Source organism: Furipterus horrens, unplaced genomic scaffold (genome assembly GCF_987537825.1).
Source record: "Furipterus horrens unplaced genomic scaffold, mFurHor1.1.pri manual_scaffold_6, whole genome shotgun sequence".
NCBI lineage: Eukaryota > Metazoa > Chordata > Mammalia > Chiroptera > Furipteridae > Furipterus > Furipterus horrens.
In genome coordinates, this window is record NW_028327176.1 from 176,933 (window position 1) to 185,095 (window position 8,163).

Sequence of the window (8,163 nt, forward strand, 5' to 3'; positions counted from 1 at the left end):
TTAAGAGTTGGATGTAATGAAGTTTTTTAAAGGTTTTCATGACATTACCAAAGAGCCTTCTAAAAGCACTACCCATGGTTAGAACCCCGGGGTGCGGCCAGGAGCCTCCCCGCTGCTGCTGCGGCTGAGCGGGCGCTTGTGCCCAGGAGAGACAGGGTGGCGGGTCTTTATTTGACTTTACCTGCATCCTAGGGAATTTCTTCTTTTGTTCACTTTTCCTGTTTTGCATGTTTTCATGTTCTCTGCCCATTTTTCTGGTCTCACACCCCTTTTGTGTATAATCTCCATTAAATCATAATTTGGCAACATCCCTCTGGGCTTTCTGTTATTATCTTTCTACCTGTTATTGTGACTGAAGGCCTTGGTTTAAAATTATACAGCTGTTATTCTATACTGTCTTCCAGAGCTTTTATTTTACATAAACTGTTTGACCCACCTCAGTCCCATATTGGTCTAGGACGTGAAGTAAAACCCTAATACTTTTAAAATACATTTACAACACAATTTATTGAATGGCCCTCAGCATTTCATTAAAAACACCACCATCATGACATAAGCTATGAAATAACACCCATGTATCTACAGACGGGGCGGGCAAACGCCGGCTTACAGTGTGAGTTTATCCCGGTATTATTTTCCATACGAACAACTGTAAACCTGCCTTTCTCCATCCCTGTGCATTAAAAAAGTCTATGACAATCTATGTGGAGACGCCAGTGCTTCCTGCCAGGTCCCTGCAGCACTGCCTGCTCTGAAGGACTGAAGGACGGACACCGAGGAGTCCTGCTGTTCGCCCAGGGCCACACCCAAGGGCGCCAGGGGAGCTGACGGGCAGGTCTGGCAACTGCAGCCCGACCCAGCCACTCCCAGTTCTAGGCTTGGGAGGGAAGATTCCTTCTTACATGTTTAATAATTGAAAAGTTAAAGAAATAATATTTTGTATGGAAACATGTTTTTAAAATCACACCCTAGATCAGCAGCAACAGCTGGACCTTTGTGACCTATTTTGATGACAAGGAACACTTTGAACTTGGAACGGCAAAGTGTTCTCCCATAAAGAAAATCGTCTTCTCATCAGCAGATTTGTGTTACCAAAAAAAAGTTCTCAATGATATGTCAGTTTTCATCAATAAAAAACAGGCGGGCGTTTGTGTTCTCTCGTTGGATGCGCCTGGAAGTAGCCTTGATTTTGCCTCTAGGCCTGCAAAGCGTCCCATCTAGCCCTTTTAGGAAAAAAACTGCCACCCTCTAACCTCTTGAAATGTCCTCAGGACACATTTAAATGCTGTTTCAACAGAGTCGCTCACCTGGCTGACACCTGGGCAGGGCCAACCTGGGGCGGGGTGGGGGGGGGACTTGGGTGGGACGACAGGGCCCCTAGTGCTGGCCGGGCCCCCTGCTGGCTCAGGGATGCCCCTCCCCGGGGCAGCTGGGCAGCTTCTGCACTTGTGTCCACACAAAGCCCTCAGTGTCCTGAGGGGCAGGGACAGACCTGTCTGGCTGGCGGGAGTGGCGCGGGAGGACGTGGCAACCGCATTTCTTAAAGACGCCACTGAGGGTGCCAACAGGGACTCAAGCTGCTTCCAGCAAAGGGCAGGGACAGCGGCAGCCTCCTCCCCCGCCTGCGTTCAGGGTCCCCGGTCCTCCCCAAGGCTCTCCCTTCTCTCTGCTCAAGCCTCAGGCCTGTGACTTTAAGCACCATTTATGCCTGATATTTGTCCGAGTTTCATCTATTCTTTAACTTTCCCCTAAATTCCAGACTCACAATGTCAATGACCCGCTCAGCCCAAGTTATCAGGTTAGCATCTCAAATCAAACGCATTCAAACAGGACCGGTGCTGTCCCGCCTCCGCCCCAGCTCCCCCCCAGCTCCCCCTGCAGGCAGGTCCCACCCCCACGGGAGCACACGCTCCACACCCGGGTCAACTGTGGCGCCCGTTTCTCAGGCCCTGCGTGCACCCAGTGGTCCCCGCTCCTGCCCTCTCAGAGCAGGGGCCTTCAACACACACTCAGACTCTGATGGCCTCGCCTCGCCCCTGCCACCGGCCCAGACCAGTTTCAGTTCTCGTGGTGTCTGTTCAACAGGCTCCTCACTGGCTTCTCTGTGCCCAGTCTTGAACCCCTGTGGTCATTTCTGCAAAGACATGCTCCATCTCAGCAATATCTCAGGTAGCATTACCCCACTGCTTACATTCCTCAGTTTGCCCATCATATTCAGTCTGTGTCATGGCTAATATGCCTGCCTATCCATCCGTCCGTGCATCCATATCCACCTGTTGATAGATTCATCCACCCTATATATCTACCAATATTTATCTGTCTCTGGTCTTCCTTGTACACGTCCTTCACAAAAATGTGCATGCCATGGGAATAAGCATGTTGACTATGTTATTTATTAACTGCAATATCTCCAGCACATGCCATGATGACATACAGTAACTGCCCATTCAATATTTGTTAAGTGAATAAAGTGTGTGGCTTTGGGGAATTAGAGATCAGGTCCCTATGAGAACTAGAGAAGGTTCACTTGATGGACCTGCGAGAGAGTAAGCTGACAGCAGCTGTCCCTGCCTCCCAGTCTGTGGCGTTTCCCGGGCATGGAGAGAAAGGAGAGTCGGAGGGAAGCAAGGCACAGGTTGAGAGTATTCTGCCCTAAAATAGTCCTTCCAGGTCCTCCCCAGAGAAGAGGACAAAACAAACTGTGGGGAGCAGGACTAATAAATAACATTGGTAAAGATAGGATAAAGAATATAAAACAAGATGGTGTCACTCATGTCAGCCCTGACACCGGTTCAAGGAAACTGCGTCCATCACACTGGGCGTCCTGCCAAATGCTGCCAGGGTGGCACACCCACGACACCGCACACAGATGTGTCTGCAGAGAGGCCACACCTACTAATAGAGCGCCGGGGCTCTCGGGCCCAAGCCATGGAATTTCCCAGCTCAATCAGGTGACGGAAACCGGGGTAGAATTGAGGTGGCCTTCAGAGCCAGCACTGAAACAGCAGATCTCCACACACCAAGGTGCTGCCCACGACGTGCTGACCCCTGATGGCCCTGCGGCTGGCGGCTCTGCCCTGCTGGATGAGGACGTCCCATGCGCTGCTGCTGACCCGGCTCTGCCCACGGTGCTGTCTCCTGGACCCGCAGACTGAGACTCGGGGACTCGGGTTCGTTACTGCCCAATTCTGTCGTATGATGTTATTACTGATTGTTTCTGAGGGATTATTATTATTATATCAGGTTAGTATGTATGGGGGTTACATCTGCATTAGTAAAACCCACGCTGTCTCCCTCATTTCTTGGGACTGCTGGCTGTACAGGCGGCTCGGTGCTTTCGGTTCCTGAGGTCCAGATCAGGTGACCGGAGTGGAACCGAGAGCTGGCTCACAGGAAAGATTGTGCCGCGAAGCTCCCACTCGTGACCCCATTAAGCAGAGCTCTGAGAACCCTCAGGCGCCCTGGCGGCTAAGGCGTGCGGCTCGCCCCTCAGTCCCTCCAGCGGCAAGGCCCAGGGCAGCCACAGCCGGGCTTGCAGGAACTGCTGTGCTGCATTGGAGCCGGACGGCCAGGCCTGGTCAACGCCATGAGGGCCAGCAGCGTCCTCGGGGTTCACGGTGCCTGAGCACCAAGCGCAAGTCTGCGTGGGCAGCAAGCGGACCCGTCTCTTCTCAGGCCCACGCGCAGCGTGACTGCTTCCTGGGAGGGAGCAGGGCCCAAACTCAGGGCTGCTTAACTCAATTCTGATATTTCTGGCCCTTGGGTTTGTGATTTGAGACACTTACCTGCACACTTGTCTTTTCTTCCTACCTCTTTTCCACCCTAAACTACAATCTTGACACCTTTGTGTCCCTACAGGGCCTGTTCGCATATCTAGATGCTCAGTACTTCCTGTTCAATTGAGTCGGTACCTAGTGAAATCCATTCCCTCTGCTGAACGTCTGCGTCTTTGGTTTTGGAATCAGCGCCAGTTAGTCCGTCTCCACGGCGCTGCACCGGGAGTGAAGCAGGAGACCCAGCGTTGCTCCCTGGCCACCGCGACTTGGTAACCACAGCTGGGCCGCGGTCAGCAAGCGCCTGGCCAAGGGCTGGTGGGTGCTGCCAGGATGACATTTTTCCAGGCATTTGCAACAAGAATGTCACCCCAAGGCGGAGCCTGAGGACAACACCATGCAGAGGAGCTTTGGACAAGCATCAGAGAGAGGAAACCTGGGCTCTGCTGGCTGAGCTGAAGCGACAGTAGCTCTGAACCGTTCTGTCGCCTGGGCTGGTGAAACCCTTTTCTGTAACGCCAGCGTGGGTCCGAGTTTCTGTCGTTGCAAATAGAGCACAGTGACCAGGACACAACTCTCACCCTCGCCCCCACGGTGTTCTGCTCCATCTCCATACCCAAGCAGAGTCAAACCGTCAGAGAAGCAAATTTCACGGCAGCAGTCGCTGCTGCAAAGATCCTGCTGCAGGGCGGGAGGGAGCGTCCTGCCTCAGCTGCGAACACCCAGGGGGGAGGTGCACACCTCAGTGCAGGCCGGCAGCCGTCCCGTCCAGGCCCCGCCCGGGCCGCTGCACACCACTGACACGCTCGTCACGGCGAGGGTGCTGGCGTGTTCAGCTGACCCAGCAAGAACCTGGCTCATTTGTTTGCATGATGCAGATTCTATTAAATTTCTGATAAAATCCTACTGCCTGGTCACAGTTACAGGCAGTGACTGTCTGTCAGAGCCAGCAGGTAACAACATAGCTCCAGCTGCAGTGCCTGTCCTCAGCATCTGGTCAGGGCTCACCCTCTGTCCCCCACTGCTCACCAAGACAGGGCATGCTCTGATCAGGGCCCTGCTGAGGTAATGAGGACAGAGGTCATTGCTAAGGAAGCCCCTTAAACCTTAAGTCACGATAGGCGTCTGAACAATCATAAAAGTCTATGTCTCCTGAATTCCAAAGTGGATTCTCTATAAACATTTGAGTTTCCTCCTAGCTGGGGGGTAGCTGCCAGACCTCAAGCTGAGAAACTTAAGATGGGAAGTTTGCTTTAAAAAGTAAATTAAATATTTGGAAAATTTCATACTAACGCTATTTTTTTAAATTAAGAAAAGTTGATAAAACACTGGCGAGAAAATTTGTACCTTGGAAACCTCAAAAGCTTGAAATGAGCTTAGGATGCAGAAATGCTTCAGGTATTGATCAGACAATAAGTTAAGCCTGGCGTTCTGGGGGCAAACTGCCTTTTTAGAAGCCACTTGAAGTACATTGCTGTGGGCGTGAGAAAACTGATTAGTTGATAATCTACCCTCCCGCAAGGGTCTGGAATGAAAACAAGGGAGGTCAGGGTTTCCCAAACTCTTCTTCCATACAGAAGCATCATTGCTTTTCTCAATGGAATTTGTTATGAGAGGGGCACCTCTAGGAAAAGTCCAGAAGTTTAGAAACAGTTTTCCAAACTTCTGTTAATTGGGTATTAATCAAATTACTGAACCTTATAATTTACATGAAATAGAGGTTAACTCACTAAATTGATAAAATCCCAACCCAAATCAAAAGAACTAAAATGGTTCTCAGCAATATTTAAATGCACTGATTAAATGTTAGCCAAAACAAAACAAGCTTCACCTGTGTAATCTTAAAATGGCTTTTAAAAGTTGTCTTTACCTCATAATCTTTACCAGAACAACAACCATGAACCCCACCACCCCGTAACTAGGGCCATTGTTTCTGAACCCAATTCTTTCAGTGGCCTTGGCTTAAGGGGTTCCTTTGATGGAAGAGACAAAGTTATCAGCTTAGACATCAAAACCGGTCTGGTCTCTCTGGTCAGATCATTAACCTCCCTAATCCAGCTTCCTCATTCAGACTTTAAACACAACTGACCATTTGACTCCAAACATTCCTGTGGCCAGGCTGCTTTTCCCCGATCCCAGGCGCCGATGGGGACAGAGTTGGGGGTGAGGAGAACCAGAGCTTCCAGAGAAAAGAAACCTCGACCCTTCCCCAAACCACAGCTCTAGTGACCCTGGCTCGGAGGAGGAGAACACGTGCCACGCCATCCCATCAGCTGGTGTAAAAAACGGACTCTTCCAAAAGAAAACAAGACGCTCAGTGTGCTTCTGCCTTCAGCTGTACAGGGTCAGGTCCCATCGTGATGCGGTTGCACAAGACAAGGTGTGCGAGGGTTTCCGAGACCACCGGGACCCACCCGGGCACAGACACTCCGCCCCTTTGACTCGCATCGACTTTCTTCCCTTTGGAGACACACCTCCACCCCACCCCGGTTCTAAGTAGTGAGAAATCACCGGAGAATAAAGATTTCCTAAATGGGATAAAAGCATCAAATTGATCTTGCTGAGCAAAGATTCCTTTCAAATTATTTTTTCAGTCTTATAAAAGATCAGGGGTAGTATTTACACATTTTACATAAATTTTGTTTAAACAGAACATTAGGAAACTGAATTCTCCTTAAGCAGGACCCACAGGGGCAAGCTGTGACTTGCGATTATTTTAACCTCTAACACAGTCACGGCCAGGCACACAGGAGGCCTGACGTTCCTACAGAGTCCTGCTAGGCGTCTCCTGGCTAACACCCCAATAAACACGCTCGCCAGGACAACACGGGGGTCCTCAGATGGTGACTCCCTGCCAGCAGGGGTCCCACGTCCGTGTCACCTGCGCCGTCCTTTCCAACCCTGGCAGCTGCGGTGTTGACCCCAAAATACTGGTTGAAATGGGGTGAAAACGACAAGTCTCCATTCAGCAGGGTGAACCTCATTTCCCATCGTCCTGTACCCGGTGGAGCAGTTTCTGGCAGGTTCCAGGAAGGAAGATCCCCGCCCCTCGGACCGCAGGGGCGCAGGGGCGGCCTCTGCCGGCTCCTTTGCTCTCAGGTAGGGCCTCACTTCACTTCGGGGACCCCCACCACGCACGTCACCCCGTCTTTCTGCCCCTGCCTCACGACCCAAGCACACGCCAAGACCAAAGCGTCAGGCTAATTGGAACGAAAAAGATACCAAGTATCACGTTAGATCCTTCAAAACAGCAAATTGCAATCGTTAAGATTCAGCCTTTAGGAAGAACTAGTCTGTGAATGGGAACAACCGGGATTGGACCCGAATCGAAAGCGCTGCGGGGCGCGGTCCCGGGGCCATGTCAGCCCCGACTTCTGACAGTTTGCGCTCGATCGCAGCGTCCGTAGACGCGCGACGGCGGGAAGCCCCGAGGCTCCGAGGCTCCTCGCCTCTCTCACCGGTTACCCTCCCGAGCAAAACATTGTCAAAGGGGGAAAAGGAGGTCGCGCCTGCAGGGCAGGCTCGGAGCGCGGCCGCCCCGCGTACTCACTCGTGACCCCGAGCCCGGTCCGCTCCGGCGCCCCTGGAGCCGCGGCCGCCCAGCCAGGAAGAGGAAGGGCGCGCTCCTGCCGGCCCCGCCTCCCGCGCAGGCACTGCCCACGCGGCGCACACCTGAGGCAGGTAACGCAGCGCGGGAATAGCTCGCCCCCCGGGTGGCGGCTGGGGGACGTCTGTGCTCGACTTCGTCCCAACGCGGCCTCGAAAGGATCCCCCCTTTGGAGCTGAGTCAGCCCGGGCTGGGCGGACGGTTGTGCGCGGCGGTTCCGACCGCGGCGTCCGGGCGGAGCGGAGGTCTCGGGTCCTGGAGGGGCGCATGGTCGCGTCTCGGGTTCCGGCCGCGAGGCCCAGGTGAGGCCAGGGGATGTTCGCCTGGCCGGCGCAGGACCGCGCCCCTCCGGTACGGCTCTGTAGCCCCTCGGGCCCACCTGTCGCGCCCTCCCCCACCCTCAGGTGTTCACCCCGCAGAGCCCTGACCGAGCCCCCCCACTCCAAGGCCTCTCCCCACCTGCCCTCCAGGTGACTCACGGCCCCGCCCCTTCCTCCCTCCAGGTGACTCTTGATCCCACCACCCCCGCCCCAACCCCAAAGCGTCCCCCGCCCTCCAGGTGACTCACGACCCTGCCTGCCAAGTCTGGTCCCAGGCCCCTCCCCCTTCCTCCCTCCCTCCCTCCAGGCGCTGCCAGCTCCGCCCTCACTCCGCCCCTTCTCTGGGCCCCGCCCTCCAGGCGACTCGGCCCCGCCCCCGTGCGTCTCTTGTGTCTGACTGCGCAGGCGCGAGGCCTGCCGGCTCGTCCCCGGGCCGGCTCTGAAGTCGGAGAGCGCAGGCGCG